Source organism: Podarcis bocagei (genome assembly GCF_964188305.1).
Source record: "Podarcis bocagei genome assembly, chromosome: 12".
Lineage (NCBI taxonomy): Eukaryota > Metazoa > Chordata > Lepidosauria > Squamata > Lacertidae > Podarcis > Podarcis bocagei.
In genome coordinates this window covers 51,837,567-51,855,438 of record NC_138137.1, presented here as the reverse complement: position 1 = coordinate 51,855,438, position 17,872 = coordinate 51,837,567, and positions in this window count along the sequence as shown.

The following is a 17,872-nucleotide window of genomic DNA, read 5'->3' as shown; positions in this document are numbered from 1 at the left end:
ATGTGCAGAGGTTCCTAGGGTTTGGAAACTTTTATCGTAAGTTCATCCGCAACTTCGCCCATCTGACGGCGCCCATCACTGACTGTCTCAGCAGTAAGAAGAAGTTTGTATGGACGGCGGAGGCGGGGCGAGCGTTTGAGGAACTGAAAAGGGCCTTCGCCTCTGAAGAACAACTTCTGCATGTGGATTTACGAAAGAAGCTAAGGGTTGAAACAGACGCATCTGACAGAGCCATAGGGGCGGTGCTTCTTCTGCAGCCGGGGAAGGAGGAGTCGGAGTGGCGTCCGTGTGCCTTCTTCTCGCGGAAGCTGAACAAATCCGAGAGGAACTACACGGTGTACGACCGAGAACTGCTTGCTATTCATGAGGCGTTCCGGAGATGGAGGCATCTGCTAGTTGGTGCACAACATAAAGTGCAAGTGTGCACGGACCATAAAAATCTAGAGTACTGGAGAACGGCGCGAGTGCTCAACCAAAGGCAGTTGAGATGGGCCCAAGAGTTCTCCAAATTTAACTTTGAGATTTGTTATGTGCCAGGCCCAGAGAATGTTAGGGCGGACGCTCTCTCACGCAAGCCTGAATATTTGGAGGGGGAGGGAGCACCCGAAGAAACCCATATCATTCCAGAGGACCGCTGGGTGTGTGGGGCGACTTTGGTGGGGCAAAGGGAATTGGTAGAGGGTACGGTGCAGGATGCATACGCCCAGGGGAAACTCAGGGATCTCAGAGGGGAGGAAGACAAACCCGGTGGTTTTGAGGAGAGAAATGGGGCATTGTATTATAAGGGAGCGTTATATATACCTGAAGGGGAATTGAGGGAGAAAGTACTCAAGCAGCTGCACGATAGCCCCACAGCAGGGCACTTTGGGCAACACAAAACCATGTGGCTGGTTACCAGGGAATTTTGGTGGCCCAAGGTCAGGGAAGATGTGCGGGAGTATGTGAGAGGGTGTGAACAATGCCAAAGAGCCAAGGGGGAGAGGCAGGCGCCGGCTGGTTTATTAGAACCACTGCCCACACCTGAGAGACCGTGGGAAGCAGTGGCAATAGATTTCATGACTGATCTGCCAAGGTCTAGAGGGAAAACAGCCATCATGGTTGTAGTAGACCTGTTAACTAAAATGGCCCACTTCATAGCCTGCTCACATGCGGTTACAGCAGAAGAAACCGCCAAATTGTTTGTAGAGAATGTGTTTAGGTTGCATGGCGCCCCCTTGAGGGTGGTTTCAGACCGAGGGAAACAATTTACTTCCAGGTTCTGGAGGAAGCTCATGAGCTTACTGCATGTAGAGGTTAATTTCTCGACGGCCCGTCATCCTGAAACCAACGGGCAGGCGGAAAGAGCAAATGGGGTTCTCCAACAATATTTGAGGTGTTATGTTAATGACAGAGAGAATGATTGGGTGGAGAAGCTGGCGTTGGCAGAATTTGCCTACAACAATGCAGAGAACGTGTCCACGGGGATGAGCCCCTTTTTGGCTAATCACGGGTGCCATCCCAGAGCCTTCCCAGGGGGGGAGGGGGAGAACTGGAGCGTTCCAGCTGCAGAACAGTTCGTGGAAGAAATGGAAGCGATCCATCGCCAGCTCCAACTCAACTTAAACAGGGCTAAGGAGGAATATAAGAGGCAAGCAGACAAAAACAGAAGGGAAGGTGAAAGCATCAGGGTGGGGGACCAGGTGTGGCTGTCAACCCAAGGGTTGCCATTCAAAGGAGGTTGTAAGAAATTAAGACCCAAAAGGCTGGGTCCGTTTGAAGTCATACAGCAGGTCAATCCAGTGGCTTTCAGGCTCCGGTTACCGAACCACATGAAGCTGCACCCAGTTTTTCACAGGTCGTTGCTGTCACCGTATAGAGGAGACAGTGAGGGGAGGGTCACTAGGGGACCAGCAATGGAGGAGAAGGAACACAGCTACCATGTAGCGGAGATCCTCGATTCCAGGTGGAACGGAGATCAAGTAGAGTATTTGGTAATGTGGGAAGGGGAACCGGAGTCGGAAAACACCTGGGTTAGGGCAGAGGATGTCAATGACGAGGTTTTAATAGAGACTTTTCATCAGAGGTTCCCACGTAAACCTCAGCCTGTAGCGAGGTTCCGAAGGGAATACTTTGCCACCACCGACGAGGAAGAGGAGTTGGAGGGGTTCCCAGATTCTGAAGAGGAGGAGGATTCAGCTGGCCAGGACGACGATCGATGGAGAGAATTGTTCGAGACGTCAGAAGATGAGGAAGATTCGTTTCGGGGTTTTAGCCCTTCACCTCCCAGGGGGGAGGAATTGGGAGGGGGTGAGGGGGGCCCTGGAGGGGAGGTGGATGTCAGGGAACTGCCATCAGAGCATCAGGTGGTGGAGGGACTCAGGCAGGATGAAAGAGACTCAACTGCTGAAGCAGGGACCAGCAGGGGGAGGAGTGGGTCTCTGAGGGAATGCGAGCAGGAGGGAGGGCTCAGGGAGGCTTCCAGCGAGAACAGTGGGGAGGTATCGGAGTCTCCCATAGGGAGACCCATACCTCGCAGGAAACTGTCACGCCGTGAGTCCAGGAGACGCGTTTCCGTTAAGGAACTTCTTTGTTGGAAACGCTTCCGCAGACAGCCACTGTCGGACTCTACTAGTGACTAGAGCAGACATGTCTGAGGAGCTCCGTCACACACGGAGGTTTGTGGGGGCGCACAAACTCTGAGGGAGCACGTTTTCACGCACAAGCAGCTAATCAAACCCTCACAGGTGCTTACTGAGACGATAGAAGGTACTGGTGGGCACAATGGCAAAGGACTGGTGGAGTGAGACAGATCTTTCAGAAGCAAGCGGAACCTCAAGATTTTGTGGGAGTTCCCCACTTTCATCCAAAATAATTTTTTTAAAAAACCCTGATGCATGTTCTCCTTGGCCAGAACATCAAGGTGCGGCCTGAATTTCACCTTGGCGTTTAGCGCTGAACAACAGCAACCCTTAAGTTCAGTAAGTGAATAAGCCCCCCCCCCTTTTTTTATTTCCAAACATATTCAGCTGAAGATACACTATCCAGGACACATGTCCCATTTACATCCTAAAAAGAAACCCCAGGAAGCATTTAATGCTCAGTCCTTTGGCAAAAACCCTCTGAGAGAATGTGGAGACAATTAAAACTGAATGCTTGATGGCTTTCATCATGCTTTCATTTTTTCCGGATAGCATTAAAATATGTCACTGTTAATTGTAGCAGGCTATATTTCCCCTCTGACAGTGCCTTTCACTTAGCATTTGATGAAAGGATTTTTAAAAATCATATATTTTTGCTATGGAGTGGTGTGTGTGTGTGTGTGCACGCACGCGTGCACTTTCCTCAGGACAATGATGATGCTTTACATTTCCATGCGCTGTACTTGATTAAATTGCTGCATGCAATAACCACGCCATACTCTCAGCCCCCTGAGAGTTTATTCTCTCTAGTCAGCCATGCACACCATTCACCATATAGTAAAGTTTCTGTAAGTAAGAAGAAGAAGAGTTTGGATTTGATATCCCGCTTTATCACTACCCGAAGGAGTCTCAAAGCGGTTAACATTCTCCTTTCCCTTCCTCCCCCACAACAAACACTCTGTGAGGTGAGTGGGGCTGAGAGACTTCAGAGAAGCGTGACTGGCCCAAGGTCACCCAGCAGCTGCATGTGGAGGAGCGGAGACACGAACCCGGTTCACCAGATTACGAGTCCTCTGCTCTTAACCACTACACCACACTGGCTCCAAGTAAGAACACGACTACCTTTAACAAAGCTCATTCATAGCAGGAAAGCTTCCATCCATGAACCATTTTGTAGTAAAAGGCTCATATCCCCATCTCCTTCTTTTTAATGCCTGAAATAAACAGTCAAAGGTAGCCCTAGAATGTCCATATTCTTGCTCCTTTCCTGCTACTATGCTGCTAGGAGCTGTACATAATATACACCAGACCAAGGGCTAAAATACACGTGACATGAAATGTGTAAATGCATTTATGTGCCTGTTTTTCCTGTAATAATAGCAATCACGGGAACAAAGGGTGAGCAGGATCAGGACCACAGCACAAGGGAAGGGGATATTTAACCCTTTTGTCTTGCTGACAATTGCCCTAAGCTGTTGTTGTTGTTGTGTTTATTACCTGCCCTTCACCAGCAGGTCCCAGGGTAGGTTGCAACAATTTTATAATTCCGAATTTGTTGTTGTTTAGTCGTTTAGTTGTGTCTGACTCTTCGTGACCCCATGGACCAGAGCACGCCAGGCACTCCCGTCTTCCACTGCCTCCCACAGTTTGGTCAAACTCATGCTGGTAGATTCGAGAACACTGCCCAACCATCTCGTCCTCTGTCGTCCCCTTCTCCTTGTGCCCCCAATCTTTCCCAGCATCAGGGTCTTTTCCAGGGAGTCTTCTCTTCTCATGAGGTGGCCAAAGTACTGGAGCCTCAGCTCCAGGATCTGTCCTTCCAGTGAGCACTTCCAGTGAGCATTCCAAATTTAAAACAGTTAAAACAAATTACAGTGGTACTTTGGTTTACGAACTTAATCCGTTCCGGAGGTCCGTTCTTAAACCAAAGCATTCTTAAATCAAGGCGTGCTTTCCCATAGCAGGGGGGAACTCAATTTACAAACGGAACACACTCAACAGGAAGCGGGACGTGTTCTGCTTCCAAGGCAAAGTTCACAAAACAAAACACCTACTTCCGGGTTTGCAGCGTTCTTAACCCAAGTTGTTCATAAACTAAGCTGTTCTTAAACTAAGGTACCACTGTACAGTCACAGGAACAGGGTGTGTCCTGAAAACAAATATCTCAAGTATCAAAGGCGAGGGTAAAGAGGTGTGTCTTTATCATTCACAGAAAGTAGTGTAGCGAAGGTGCCACGCACACCTCTATGAGGAAGAAATTCCAGAATGTAGGGGCTGCCACAAAGAATGCCCATTTCCATGCCACTAGACACACACTGAACTTCGGGGAGGGGTGTAGAACTACCCCCCCTTTAACACCTGAGAGTGTCTGTAGGGAACAAGGCAGTCTCTCAGATATTTGAGGTATTAAGTTGTTTAGGGCATTAAACACCAGCAGCCCGGACACTGTCAATTGGGCTTAGAAACAAATACAGGAGAAGGCATATAAAATCTTCATTTGGCAAACCTTTCCCCCCTTTCTTTCTCTCACACAGGAAAGACTGATTTTTCAAGATGGTACGTTCTGCTACATATACAAGCTACGAGCAAAATTCCGCTCCGTGCATGCAAATGAATGCAGATTTAATCAAATAAAATCCCTTTAATCAAGCAGGAGCCCAAGCAGTTTCATATATATGGGGTCAAATTTGCAAATCATGCTTATTCTTATCTCAAAGTTTGTGGAGAAGGGGCAGCAGGTGTTTTCCTCTCTCTCTCTCTCCCCCCCCACACACAGCCTCCCCTCCTCCCTGTCTGTGTTGCAAAAATGATTTCAAACACAGAGAGAAAGAGAGAATAAGAAGCAACCAATCAATAAGCTTCATCCAAATAATACGTCCTGTCCTTCAGAGATCACTTTGAAAGCAGGCAAGGACTTGTACTTTTTTTTTTTTTTTAGAGGCTCCAATTTTGGCAAAGGAAATGTCTTCCTGATTCTGCTCATAATTTGCAACCCAACAAAAAAGAGCATTTCAAATGTCACTTGCCTGATCTTCTTGACTGGTTTGTTTCGTTGAGGGTTCTGTCTTGAGTTATATACCAGCTAAGCATTCCACATACCTCAGCATTCTTTTGAGGCCCACTATAAATATATATGGGACGTGAGTGGCGCCGTGGGTTAAACCACAGAGCCTAGGACTTGCCGATCAGAAGGTCGGCGGTTCGAATCCCCATGATGGGGTGAGGTCCCATTGCTCAGTCCCAGCTCCTGCCAACCTAGCAGTTCGAAAGCACATCAAAGTGCAAGTAGATAAATAGCTCCGGCGGGAAGGTAAACGGCGTTTCCGTGCACTGCTCTGGCTCGCCAGAAGCGGCTTAGTCATGCTGGCCACATGACCCGGAAGCTGTACGCCGGCTCCCTCAGCCAGTAAAGCGAGTTGAGCGCCGCAACCCCAGAGTCATCCATGACTGGACCTAACGGTCAGGGGTCCCTTTACCTTTACCTTTATAAAGATATATAGGATGTGGAGCTGATTCTATGTGTGCAACATGGGGATAAAGCAATGCTATTCTGCAATTCCAACTCACAATCAAACTTTGGTAGAGTGTGTGACACATAGCCCTGCTGGGAAAAATTAACACATCATCTCAGACCCTCAGAAGAACTGACTAGAAACAGATTTGTTTTATACAATGTGACAATGATTTATTAATTACATCAAAAATGGTGTCTCTCAAATGCATCCAGCACCCATTAACCAGCTCTTCCGGAATGAGCTGTTAGGATAGCCCTTACAAAGCTCGATCCCATATTCTGGTCATCTTACATCTGTTTCTGTTTAAATATATTTACCTGTACCCAGTCTACTGCAGTGAAAACAACAAAAAGTCTTATCACACCTTAAACACAAACACATTTTATTATGGCCCTTCATGCAGTCTAATCCTCAGTTACACAGATATTATTATAGGCACATGGTTGTAAGAAAGGAGGTGGAGTTGTAGGTGGTGGGGGTCAAATGAAATGAAATGAAATGCAAGACGTGCAGATAATGGTACTTCAATCAGAGTTAGAATGTGTGCAAAATTAGCAGGGTGACCCTTTACAACACGGATACTAAAACAACCAACTGGACAATGCTGAGTTAATTAATATCTGCAGTGGGCTAGGTAGGAAGCCATTTCTTCTATTCAGACCCATATGGATAGAATTCAACTTCTTGATAGATTGTGATTCAGTTTCACACTGAAGCCTCCATCAGTGTGGAGGGACCAGCTGCCATTTGTCATCTTCCCTCCCAGAACTGTTTCCCGCATCAGCTGTGGTACTTGAATGTTTCTTATTTTCCTCTTCCCTTTCTCCAGCACCACACAGGACACTGAGCCAAGGGGCTGCAAATTTGAGAAGATCCATAATTGAGAAGGTCTATTTGGGGGACCGGAATTCCCAAGCCGGAATTAAGATCGCCGGAAGAAATATCAACAACCTCAGATTTGCAGATGACACAACCTTGATGGCAGAAAGTGAGGAGGAATTAAAGAACCTTTTAATGAAGGTGAAAGGGGAGAGCTCAAAATATGGTCTGAAGCTCAACATCAAAAAAACGAAGATCATGGCCACTGGGCCCATCACCTCCTGGCAAATAGAAGGGGAAGAAATGGAGGCAGTGAGAGATTTTACTTTCTTGGGCTCCATGATCACTGCAGATGGTGACAGCAGTCACGAAATTAAAAGATGCCTGCTCCTTGGGAGAAAGGCAATGACAAACCTAGACAGCATCTTAAAAAGCAGAGACATAACCTTGCTAACAAAGGTCCGTATAGTTAAAGCCATGGTTTTCCCGGTAGTGATGTATGGAAGTGAGAGCTGGACCATATGGAAGGCTGATCGCCGAAGAATTGATGCTTTTGAATTATGGTGCTGGAGGAGACTCTTGAAAGTCCCATGGACTGCAAGAAGATCAAACGCATCCATTCTGAAGGAAATCAGCCCTGAGTGCTCACTGGAAGGACAGATCCTGAAGCTGAGGCTCCAATACTTTGGCCACCTCATGAGAAGAGAAGACTCCCTGGAAAAGACCCTGATGTTGGGAAAGATGGAGGGCACAAGGAGAAGGGGACAACAGAGGACGAGATGGTTGGACAGTGTCCTTGAAGCTACAAACATGAGTCTGACCAAACGGCGGGAGGCAGTGGAAGACAGGAGTGCCTGGCGTGCTCTGGTCCATGGGGTCACGAAGAGTCGGACACGACTAAACGACTAAACAACAACAACAATTTGGGGGATGCCAAATTTTGGCCTCGCACGGAGTGCCATATTGCAAAAGATTCTCAAAATCTGCCCCTGCTCTCCCCTTTTGCATTACGTCTCTGTTATTGCAAGCCATTATTTTAAACTACGAACCACTTTGATTGCGTTGGCAGAAAGGGGATAACGAAATGCACTAAATCAACAAACCCTGGAAGATTGAAGTCTGGGGCTGAGAGTGGCTTGCCCAGGCCTGGTAAGGTAAAGGTAAAGGTACCCCTGCCCGAACGGGCCAGTCTTGACAGACTCTGGGGTTTGTGCGCCCATCTCACATCTATTGGCCGGGGGCCAGCGCTGTCCAGAGACACTTCCGGGTCACGTGGCCAGCGTGACAAAGCTGCATCTGGCGAGCCAGCGCAGCACACGGAACGCCGTTTACCTTCCCGCTGGTAAGCGGTACCTATTTATCTACTTGCACCCGGGGGTGCTTTCGAACTGCGGGGATTCGAACCGCCGACCTTTCGATCGGCAAGCCCTAGGCGCTGAGGCTTTAGCCCACAGCGCCACCCACGTCCCTGGCTTGCCCAGGCCTGGTGAGTGTAAGGAAAAGAACAAGACTCAATTTGGGGAATCCCTGATTCATAGAGCAGCCACTACAGTGAAGGGCAGACACACTCATATACTCACCCTTCTGCAACCCAGTGTTTGATCTGGCTGAAACTGCCTCCGTATTTTCAGGTTGTCAAATTAGCATTTGCATCAAGTTAATTTTCACATGAGTCACTGCTAAATGATTCAGTCTCTATTTGCACAGCCTTGAAATGGAACTGACCTTTCCTGTTCAGCTGCAGGCACAGGTAGGGATTTTAAAGTGGGAGGAGGGAGGGGAGCTACTCACACACACAGAAGCTAAGGATCAAACAGCTTAGGTAGCCAGCTTGTAGTACACACATGGAGAATTGCTTCCTCTTGTTGCCCCCCACTCTTTGATCACTTCACAATCCACTTGTTACCTTTAGAATTCCTAAAAGTGCCTTAGACAAACATAATGGCAGGCTTCAACATCTAAAAGTATGCCACTGACAAGCTCCAGCACACACACACACACACACCAAAAAACAAAACCCCAGGAGAGTGGTGTGCAAATGATAGAATCTGTTCAGACATTATTTGGCACTATTTCTTATTTTTCCTTTCACTGTTGTTTTTGGGAAAAGGTTTTGGAAACAGAGTTGCCTGGTTTTCTGAAATATGGAGAGCCCTGGGATTGTTCCTTCGAAACGAGAGAGAGTGGTGAGAGTCACTGTGATAACAGCAGAACATGTCCAAAAAAGCGCAGGGCAATTTAACCTGGATGGAGAAGGGCGGTTGTTGAGTTCATTTCATTCTGGAGATTGCATATTACTTTTCCCCATGGAAATGAATGGCACCAAACCACTTAGGTAGGAAAAAATAAAGAGACGCCCATGAATGGAGACAGTATTGCATTTTTCTCCTATTAAACATCGTGCCTGTTCCAATCTTCATAGCTGTTAGTGTAGGCAAACATGTGCATGCCCAAAATGCTATTATTCCTGAGAACGTATTCACCCACGAATCCACTAATTTTGTCTCGGGAAGTTCTAGTTCTGAAATCTTTATAATTCAATGTTTTTTCCCTCCTCTCTCTGCCCAATATTTTATTTGCCAGGAAAGAAGTGCAGCTTCTGCTCTAGAGGTGGACTTCAAGGGCAATCCTAATGTAAATGTTAGATAATAATCCCTAGGAAAACGTGTCCATGTGTCTGTGTTTATGTCCCTAAAGGAGGTGCAACAAGGCCTGCGGGGCTTGGACATAGATGTGCAGAACTGGCAAGTGCTCTAGATTGGAAACAAAAACTGATAAATGTGCACTTTGGTTTTCTGTCCTCAAAAGGGTATCGGGGGCCAAGGAGAACTCAAAGAGATGGCGCCTGTCTGTTGGCAGAGTGAAACAGGCAGCATGCTCACACAAGGAGCACACGGTGAGCTCCAACTCTGGCTCCCACTCGGTTTCCCAGCTTTTGCTTGTGTGCTCCAGATTCTACCTATGTTTATGAGAAGAGCTTGGAGCAGAAAAGCACGAGTCGAAGGATAATAATAATAATAATAATAATAATAATAATAATAATAATAATAATAATTTTTATTTATACCCCACCCTCCCTAGCCAAGGCCAGGCTCAGGGCAGCTAACAAGCAATAATAAAAACAAGTTGAATGAATACAACTTAAAAACAAGATTAAAATAGAACATTAAAATATTGAAACATTAAAATATTAAAATGCAGCCTCATCACAGGAGGAGAAAGGAAAAAGAAAGTGGGGGGGGAATCAAATTGGCTCCAAGCCAAAGGCCAGGCAGAACAACTCTGTCTTACAAGCCCTGCTGAAAGAAATCAGATCCTCCAGGGCCCTGGTCTCAATAAGGCAGGGCGTCCCACCAGGCTGGAGCCAGTGTTGAAAAGGCCCTGGCCCTGGTTGAAGCTAATCTAACTTCCTTAGGGCCCGGGACCACTAGGGTGTTGCTATTTATGGACCTTGAGGCTCTCTGTGGGGCATACCGGGAGAGGCGGTCCCGTAGCTACGAGGGCCCTAGGCCGTGAAGGGCTTTAAAGGTCAAAACCAGCACCTTAAATCTGACCCTGTACTCCACCGGGAGCCAGTGCAGCTGGAAAAGCACTGGGTGAATATGCTCCCATGGCAGAGACCCCGTGAGGAGCCTCGCTGCAGCATTATGCACCCGCTGGAGTTTCTGGGACAGCTTCAAGGGCAGCCCCGCGTAGAGCGAATTACAGTAGTCAAGCCTGGAGGTGACCGTCGCATGGATCACTGTGGACAGGTCGGGGAGGGAAAGGTAAGGGACCAACTGCTAAGAGCCTAATGGAGACTTTGCTTTGCTCCTCTAGGGAGATGGGTCTGGCTTTCTGTACTACTGAAAGCCAGCCATAAGGACAGACAAAGACCATAAGCAAAGCATATTCTGAGAATCCTCTGGAAAAACAATCTCTCAAAAGACCTGTTGATGGCATTTTACCATTGTACTGTTGAGAGTGTATTAACTTATGGTCTGTGTGTGTGGTTTGGGAGCTGCACGGTCAGGGAAATAACAATGCTATTCAGGGTTGTAAAGACTGCGGAGAGAAAAACTGGGTGCACTCTTCCCACCTTGGATAAAATCTATGCTTCCAGGTGCCATAAGAAAGCTGCAGAGATAGTGCAGGGTAGTGCGGAAACGATTTCTTTCAGCTTCTGCCTTCTGGAAGAAGGTACAGGGTTATAAAGACTAGGACTAGCCACCTGAGAAACAGTTTCTATCCAAATGCTATTTTGGTTTTAAATGCAGGGTAAGGAGTCTCTTTGGGATGCGGGTGGTGTTGTGGGTTAAACCACAGAGCCTAGGGCTTGCCAATCAGAAGGTCGGCGGTTCGAATCCCCGCGACGGGGTGAGCTCCCATTGCTCGGTCCCTGCTCCTGCCAACCTAGCAGTTCAAAAGCACATCAAAGTGCAAGTAGATAAATAGGTACCGCTCTGGCGGGAAGGTAAACAGCGTTTCCGTGCACTGCTCTGGTTTGCCAGAAGCGGCTTAGTCATGCTGGCCACATCCCTCGGCCAGTAAAGCGAGATGAGCGCCGCAACCCCAAAGTCGGTCATGACTGGACCTAATAGTCAGGGGTCCCTTTACCTTTACCTTTAAGGAGTCTCTATGGGAGTATATTGTATTTAAAAATGGGGTATCAGAATTTTTAGGGGGCTAATCAAGTTGGGATAGCTGGGATAGCAGGCTTGTTGGTTTTTGAATGTCTTATGTAGATTTTTCAATTTTGTTGTTCTGTATAGGACAATGACAATAAAGATTATCGTATCGTAAAAATATATATATATATTGTCCAGAATCCTGTTATTCAGAGGGTGGCGAGCCAAGTGCCTTGGGGAGGCCCACAAGAAGGATATCAGGACGGTGGCCCTCTCTCCTGCCCAGGAACAGTGACTGATACCTATAATCCTGGAGGCAATATTCAGCCAGCCACAATTATTAGTTGCTGTTGATAGCCTCGTCCTCCATTTATGTCTAACCCCCATGAAAGCTGTCTAAGTTTGGTAACCACCGTGGGTTAAACCACAGAGCCTAGGACTCGCCAATCAGAAGGTCGGTGGTTCGAATCCCCACAACAGGGTGAGCTCCCGTTGCTCGGACCCTGCTCCTGCCAACCTTGCAGTTCGAAAGCATGTCAAAGTGCAAGTAGATAAATAGGTACCGCTCCAGCAGGAAGGTAAATGGCGTTTCCGTGCACTGCTCTGGTTCGCCAGAAGTGTTTAATGCACTCCAATAGACAGTAATTCATCACCAGCCCATCTCCTTCATTTGATAGGCAGGTCTAGCAAAACTAAAAGCAGTACCAATTGGGGAGAATTGTGTGCAATCCTACGCATGTCTACCCAGCATAAGAACTGTTGACTCCCTGGTAGGTGTGTAAAGAATGGCAGCCTTACAGTGTATAATTTGCTGCATAACCTTGTGGGAAATATAAATATGTGTATGCATATGTCTGTGTTATATTTAGTGATGAGTGACCATGAAAAAGATATCTGGAAATATTTTGCAGGCTTTGGGAGAGATTCTTATTTTTATCACATGCTTTCATTTAAAAATCTGTATCCCCCCCCCCCAAGAACCCCAAGCCTCTAATGGCATGCCAAAGCTTTGAAATTTCATTTGCTTGAATTAGAGCACATGCTTAGATCTCCTCCAGGGTAAATCAGTTGAACTATGAATTGGATCGTGTCCATAGCATAAAAGCAAAAATACAAACTCAACTCACATAGAAAAACCATTTAAAATCACACCATCGTAGCAACATGGTGACGTGTGCCTAAACTTTATGGCATAAAGGCTTTCCCAAGGAAGATTGCTTTAGAAGTTAATTATTTAAATTTTTATTTGAATTTAAAATGGCCAGAATTTGAAACTGGCTTGGCTACGTGTGGAGACTCATGCAGAATCAAGGAAGGGATGAAGACATAGAATTTTTCCATTAAAAGAAAGGCAGTGAAAATTAAGGTTCAAAGGTTACAGATTTTTCAGACACTGGTGCCACAAACTTAAAATTAAACTTTCTTTTTCAACACTGTCATAGCAACAGATAGTTATGTATGATTGATAGTGCAGCAACTATTTCTATATTTATTACATTTTATGCAAACTCCTAATGCTCAAGCTGCTTTCAGAAGGTTTTTAGGGAGGATGTGTGAAATGGAAATGAGGGGAATTCTGTTGTGAAATTCTTTTTTCATAGGTCAGAGTCACAGCTTTCGGATCTTGAAGTGCTGCTAATTAACACCCTGCTCGTTTGAATTACACCCCCTCCCAGGTGTTTTCATGCATCGTTATTCCACGGTGCACTGTAAGTTTTGTAGCCTTCTGCAAGGATATTTTGCTCACCGTCGCAGAGCATCACACAGATAGGCAACACCGACCTGATTAGAGCAACGGTGCATCCTGGCAAGTTTGTTTGTCTTAGGTAAAGGTAAAGGGTAAAGGGACCCCTGACCATTAGGTTCAGTCGCGGACAACTCTGGGGTTGCAGCGCTCATCTCGCTTTACTGACCGAGGGAGCCGGCGTGCGTCCGCAGACAGCTTCCGGGTTATGTGGCCAGCATGACTAAGCCGCTTCTGGTGAACCAGAGCAGCGCACGGAAATGCCGTTTACCTTCCTGCCGGAGCGGTACCTATTTATCTACTTGCACTTTGACGTGCTTTCGAACTGCTAGGTTGGCAGGAGCAGGGACTGAGCAACGGGAGCTCACCCTGTTGCAGGGATTCGAACCACCGACCTTCTGATCGGCAAGTCCTAGGCTCTGTGGTTTAACCCACAGCACCACCCGTGTCCCATAGCGCCACCATAGCGCAATTGTGGCACCATTTGTCTTAGAGGAACCCCAAATGTTTGTTCTATAAATTCTGTTGCAGATGGAATTTGACAGTGATGCTAGGTCTTGAGAGCATACTGCAAGGTCCCGAGAAAGAATGAGAATGAAGGGAAGGGAGAATGAGATGAGAAAGAACAGAGAGTGTATTTTGCATATAGCACCATGCTAGGGTTGGGTATGGATTGTACATTAGCTTTGTGCCATGACCTTGACATCCAGCATGAACTTGAGCATGGACCCAAAGGTGTGGGGCATCAGTGGTGCTGACTGAGGAGGCGCAGGGCTCAAACCCCACTGTTGAGTCCAATTCCAACCATCAGGAACCTCCTATGCCTATAGAGACTGCAACTCCCAAGCCTGGTTGCACTGAGAAGGCAGCTTCCACACTCCCAAGGGATTTGTACTCCACCCTGTGATCCTCCGAGGCATAAGATCTTGGAGATGTGGCAAGAGTGGCAGGCTCCAAGCTAGAGGGTCGTGCCATCAAGGCTCTTCAAGAAGCAGAAAGCAAGAGGGATTGTAGTCTGCACCAGGCAGTGATGGGTGGTGTCCACTGGCAGGGTGACTGACACTTGGGACAGCCAGAGCCAACCAATTCTATCTGCCAGCCTCCCTGTTGAGTTTTAAGGAGAAGGAAGTCAAAAAGCAGTGCCACCTCCTGGGCTAGTTGTGAATAAAGAGGGCAGCAAGTGGGAAGCTGGCTGGGGTCAGAATGAGGTTGCTGGGGCATTGCTCCATTCTTCCTAACACACCAGCCTCCATCTGGGCCAGGGAGTATAAAAGGGCTCAGTTGAGAATGCTGTTCTTGTCTTAGCAAGTCAACGGCTCCCGGGCTCTGTCTGTGGTCCTGAAAGCCAGGCCTTTAGGGAGGGGATTCCTGTTCCACACTGAATCCTGCCTGTCTGTTTCCCCGCTTGCTTGCTTGCTTGCTTGCTCCCTCCCTCCACCCTAGGCTGCTGGTCAAGTCTGCCCCCGTCCCCAACCCTGCATTCTGCTCTGCTTCACTAGGACTTGGCACTTGAAAAGGCATTGCTAACCTGCTGCTTATGGCTGCTCCCCCTTCTCGCCTTTTTAGCAAACAGCAGGGACAGAAGGACGTACGCTAGGCATAGGCAAACTCCAGCCCTCCAGATGTTTGGGACTACAATTCCCATCATCCCTGACCACTGGTCCTGTTAGCGAGGGGTGATGGGAATTGTAGTCCCAAACATCTGGAGGGCTGGAGTTTGCCTGGCTTAGGCTGTTGGGACAGCTGACCTGAAAGTTAACTTTAAAGCGCCCATACTTTTCCAGCAGCATATAGGGTCTAGACTCTAGACGAACGTTTGAGAAGTCAGCAGTGCTCTTAAAAAACACGTCTGATTTTTTTATTTTTTACATGGGACAGTGTTGTGGGCACACACCCTGTTTTCATATCTGGCCTGTTCTTCCTCTCTTCCAGCCACACCCTTTGCATTGCTTAATAAACCCTGATTGAATTAAGTAAGTGTTTCATACCAGATACATGGACATGCGGCTAGCCCCATTTCCTCTGCTTTCTAGTAATCTAATCACAGCTGGATAATTAATGTATTCTCCCCTCCCCCGCCTAGTGTGTTGAGCTTCAGGCATGTCCTGCTTTGAGGAGCAGACACAGGCTTCCTCCTACACAGGTTGTACAGCTGCATCACCATGTCACATGTCTGTGAGTGTGCACGTGTGCGGGCATGGGCATGGCTGTTTGTGCATGGATTCCAAGTGGGACTGACGGGACTGGTAGACCAAAACACTCGGAGGGCACCAGGTTGGCAAAGGCTGCTCTGCTTTGACTCCTGCATTCATTTACTCTGCAGGGGCTTTAAAAGGAAAGCAGGTGCTTGTTCTTTAGGTTAAAAAAGTGGTTCTCAAAGGGTGTGACACACCACATTGGTGTGGCAGGAGAGGATGGAAACTGTGGGGGAAGATTCAAGGACAATCAAGGAAACATTTAAACATTTCAGTATAGTATAGTATAGTATATAGTATAGTATAGTATAGTATAGTATAGTATAGTATAGTATAGTATAGTATAGTATAGTATAGTATAGTATAGTATAGTATAGTATAAAAAGGTAAAGGGACCCCTGACAATTAAGTCCAGTTGCGAACGACTCTGGGGTTGTGGCACTCATCTCACTTTACTGGCTGAGGGAGCCGGCGTTTGTCCACTTCCACAGACAGTTTTTCCAGGTCATGTGGCCAGCATGACTAAGCCGCTTCTGGAGAAACCAGAGCAGCGCACGGAAACGCCATTTACCTTCCCGCCGGAGCGGTACCTATTTATCTGCTTGTACTTTGACATGCTTTCGAACTGCTAGGTTGGCAGGAGCAGGGACCGAGCAACGGGAGCTCACCCCGTCGCGGGGTTTTGAACCGCCGACCTTCCGATCGGCAAGTCCAAGCAGCACAGTGGTTTAACGCACAGCGCCACCCGCGTCCCATAGTATAGTATAGGATTGCATAATATATAAAAAATGTGCAGACTGTGGATAGACACCTTTTCAAAATGAAAGCAAGAACATCAAGTGAAATGGAGGACCATCCTAGTTGTGTTTGCCAATGTATTTCTTGCCAATAAAAAAATTGGTGTGGCAGAAAACAAATGTTTATTCTGAATGTGTAGACCAGAGAAAAAAGTTTGAGAACCACTGGGTTAAAGATGAGCTAGAAAAAGAAACCCAACCATCTACTATCAGCAGGTCAAATTGTGAAATGCTGTGTGAGTGTTACATAGCGCCTTAATGTTTGTGCATGCGAGGATACATATCTGGGCATTAAATGCAATATGTACCTGTCCACTCAGATATCTTTGTTCTAGAGGAACCTGGGGAGAGAGCTGAAACCCAAAGAGGAGCACTCCTCACAATTTGCCCTCACAATAATTGAACAGGACTTCTCCAGAGGCAAAAACTGGGAATGGGGTGGGTGGGGAGGAGTGATTTATCTGGAATTCCCCCCCAGAAGAAAAGGAACTGTCTCTAGTAAATGGGGATGAATGGAGTGCAGGGAACAATGAGAAGACGGATGCAACAAGCAATATTGATGCAGATATCAACTTATATAAAAACTGCAGTTCATCCTCTCCGTTTACTATGGCAAGTGTGTGTAACCCTTTGCAACGAGCAGCGCTGATGCAGACATCAGCACCTTCACACTGTAGCTGGTCCTCTCGTTTTACTGTGGCAAGGCAAACACGTGCAATCCTGTGGCAAAAGCTGCTGGCTATGAGACTGGGCTGAGTAGCTCCATGGTTACCTGTCCTTTTGGCAGCAATTTATTTTTCCCAGCTCTCAGGCAGGTGGTTCCCTGCCTGTGTCGACTTTTTTCAAAATGTCCATCCTTAATCCCCCCTTTGTTAAACGTGCCAGCAATAAACCTTCACTATTGTGCCTCTCAATGTTGCTCCAGCGAGAGCTATAATCTGCAAGCTTTTCGCGAGGCTTTTCTCGGACTTTGCACACCGTATGTTTTTAGATGTGATTAAAGGGAGGGGCGGACGCAAGTCCTCCCCCCTTTCTTCTTGGTCATGTTTTAATGTCACGTAGCAAGGGGGATGGGACAGGGGAAGGGAGTTTTCCAGGAAACAATTCAATCAATTTTGTTTCCTTAATAGGCTATAATAAGTACATGATTTGCAAAGGCTGAACGGTGAGAGAGCCTGGAGCGGTCAAGTCAAGCTGCCGGTGGGCCTCAGGCTGAAGCAAATGGCTAGGCAAGGTTTCGTGTAAACAAGCCCCAAGGTGGAGGCTTTTTCAACAGTGCTAGTGGGTTTGCCACAGCTATCAATGCTTTACTTAACAGTTATCGACCAATAAACATGCTTGCAGCAAGTTTGGAAAGAGTTCCTGGCTTGCAGCTCCCCTAAAGTGACTCCCATTGTAATGCTGCTGCTGCATAAGTGGAAAGGGATTGTAGCCACAGCTGGTCAGTTAAGAGAGACTTCATCGGGAGCAGGTCATCAAGAACAGCCTGAACCAAAGCCGCCTCCTCCTCCTCCTCCTCCTCCTCCTCCTCTTTCTTCTTCTTCTTCTTCTTCTTCTTCTTCTTCTTCTTCTTCTTC